At 44.4% G+C, this 3,021-nt stretch overlaps 1 pseudogene across 1 annotated transcript; it reads right to left on the bottom strand.

The window, feature by feature from the left end:
- Positions 1 to 330: 330 nt before the first annotated feature.
- LOC147637810 (cytochrome P450 71AU50 pseudogene) lies at positions 331 to 2,588 on the bottom strand (annotated as a pseudogene). Its single transcript, XR_015266012.1, has 2 exons — positions 1,719 to 2,588; positions 331 to 1,099 (listed from the first exon to the last, which is right to left on the bottom strand). The product of XR_015266012.1 is annotated as a cytochrome P450 71AU50 pseudogene (transcript).
- Between the last annotated feature and the right edge of the window lie 433 nt (positions 2,589 to 3,021).

Genomic DNA, 3,021 nt, shown 5'->3' with positions numbered 1-3,021 from the left:
GTAAATACAATAATAGTTTTTTTTTGTATGCATATATAAATCAATGGCATACATTTCATCAATTGAAGACATAAGATTTTACATTATCCTCCTCAAAGTAGGTCTTAATTGTAACATTTTAAGCTATTTTTAGAATTTACAAATTTTGCTAGGTACATGTGTTTTTCCTTAAACTATATATATTAACCATGCTATCCAGATGTCTTCAAGTAAGGAATGGCATACATTTCATCAATTGAAGACATAAGATTTTACATTATCCTCCTCAAAGTAGGTCTTAATTGTAACATTTTAAGCTATTTTTAGAATTTACAAATTTTGCTAGGTACATGTGTTTTTCCTTAAACTGTATATATTAACCATGCTATCCAGATGTCTTCAAGTAAGGATCAACCATGCTATGAAAATTTTACACGCCTTTATATGGCAAAAGAAATAAAAACAACATTTGCATCTTGTAAGGAAGAGCCATGGAAGAAGCACGTTACCGTGAGTAGGGAATGGCAAGCAAAGGCTTGGCACGGCTGACCACTGTCCCAAATCTCTCAGACAAGTCCACCTTGAGGCCAGGAGGAGACTTCCAGTCAAAGGCATAAACAAGATTGGACAGTGTGGATTCAACAAGCGGGAGAGCGAGAGGCAATCCAGGGCAGCTTCGCCTGCCAGAGCCAAAGGGTAACAGCTCGAAGTCCTGGCCATGCACATCCATATGGATGCCCTTCTCTGTTAAGAACCTCTCTGGCATGAACTTCTGTGGGTGCTCCCACATCTTGGGATCACGCCCAATGGCCCATGCATTCACAAACAGCATGGTTCCTTTGGGTAGTGTGTAGCCGCCCATCTCGCATGCCTCCATGGACATGTGCGGCACTAGAAGTGGCAAGACTGGATGCAGGCGTAGTGTCTCTTTCACCACCGCTTTCATGTACACCAAGTTGGCCAAATCAGCTTCTTCTACCATCCTCCTCTCTTGTGGTTGTTGGACCACCTTATCTAGCTCCTCTTGAAGCTTGTGCATTGCATGAGGGCTTCCCAGTAGCTCCGCCATCGCCCAATCTATCGTGGTGGCAGTCGTGTCGATTGCACCCACAATCAGCTCCTACAACAGTACAACACACACACGCACACAAAATGCAACAACATTCTGCCACTAAAGCATTTGGAGCTAAGAGAAAGCAAAGGCAACCTTTCAATATATATGATTTTCAAACATTAGTAGAAACTAGCGTGTGCTTGTCTCCATCCTTTTGAATAATATTCTCAGATTCTAAAACGAACACAAGGATTTTTAATGAGGGTGTATTATTATGGAATCTTGACGAAATTAAATCCTTAGAATAAAATTTTATTTTTTATTTTTAAATGAAGGTTGAAGATCTGGCATCGGAAGTACAATTGTTGTTTTTATGATGGTGTTAAGGAAGGGGAAGGGGAAGAGGGGAGGGGGAGAAGGCAAAAGCAAGGAAAAGGGAGGGATGGAATAAGACGACTCTTAGGGGATTATTTTCATAAACAAGAGAAACGTTCTCTACAATAAGGCATGCCTTTTGCTTATTTAGACGTCAAACAATTATATGGAGAGACATGATGACATGGGAAAAGACTAGTTTTTTATCCCAACACAACTCACTAAATTAAGACTAGTTTTTTATCCCAACACAACTACCTAAATTTTGCTAATATATTATATTAACAGTTGTGCAGCATTAGTAGCTCACCATCATGACCGTTTTGGCCTTTCCCTTGTCGAGGTTATCGAGGAGCACGTCTAGGATGACTGCGGCTGCTGCGCCGTCTTCGGATCTCCGTCGCCTCTCGAGCAGGATGTCGAAGTCGCCACGCAGCTTGTCGAGCGATCGCTTGAGTTGGCGATCTAGGAAACCCAGGTAAGGTATGAAGTCACCTATCATGGGGACCTCGCAGAGCTCGGGCAATTTCTTTACCATCTCCTTCATGTTGATGCCCAGGGCTATGTCGGTGACCTCGGAGAGGGTTTTGCCCAGAATCATGCGGCAGGTGATGGTCTCCGTGAGGGTGGCTATGGCGTGGGTGAGGTCGATGGGGGCACCAGGATGGCTTGCTTGATGGCGTTTAACCTTCTGGATTAGCAGGCTAATCTCTTGCTGGCGGAGGGGCTGAAATTCATGGACTCTTCGGGCGGTGAAGAGCTGGAGGCTGCAGAGCTTTCGGGCGTGTCTCCACTCGGGACCGTAGGGGGCCATCGCAATGCCGCCGTTCTGGCCGAACTCCATGCGGCGGGAGGCTTCGGAATGTGGGCGGCTGGCGAAGATCTTGTCGTTGGAGGTTAGGCACTCTTTGGCCAGAGACGCGTTTGAAACCACGACGGCATGGGTGGATCCCAGGCGAAGGTAGAAGATGGGGCCATACCTCTCGCTAAGCTTTGCAAGAGTTCTGTGACGGAGGTGGCCGATCAGATGCAGCAGATTCCCCACCACCGGCAAAGCCAAGGGCCCTGGTGGAAGCTGTAGCCTCCGCCGCCTTCTCACACAATTACGGCTGTATGCTAAACACAGCACCACCAGCGCTGCCACAATTGCGCCTCCGCCTGCTGGTTGCAGCAACGCCATGCTTGGTCGCGCTTCTGCAACCCGTATAATGCTTATTACTACGTCAACGAGACTAAAAAAGATTTTAATACACTAGGATTACGCTTATAGTTTTATTAATACAAAGTGTCACTGACTTCAAAAATGCTCAAGATTCTTCCAAGTCAACTAAGAGAATATACTAATAGTTTTCACTTGGATTCTTTTGCATTGAAAAGCATCGAAAGACAATGAAAGAACAAGATACCAAAAGCTTGGTGATCTTGTTTTTGTGCATGGTAGGATAAAATGAGGAGTTTTTATCCTACCATGCAAAATGGAAGAACAAGATACCAAAAGCTTGTGATCTTGTTTTCTTGCATATGGTAGGATAAAAAGATGCCGATGGATATTACCATGTCTTCTTAATAGCTTAATGTAGGCATGGATAATCAAAAACCAGCAAATTCTTATT

The sequence above is a fragment of the Cibotium barometz genome, chromosome 6 (genome assembly GCF_041138505.1).
Source record: "Cibotium barometz isolate CiBa-2024 chromosome 6, ASM4113850v1, whole genome shotgun sequence".
Lineage (NCBI taxonomy): Eukaryota > Viridiplantae > Streptophyta > Polypodiopsida > Cyatheales > Cibotiaceae > Cibotium > Cibotium barometz.
This window is presented reverse-complemented; position numbering and strand designations above follow the sequence as displayed.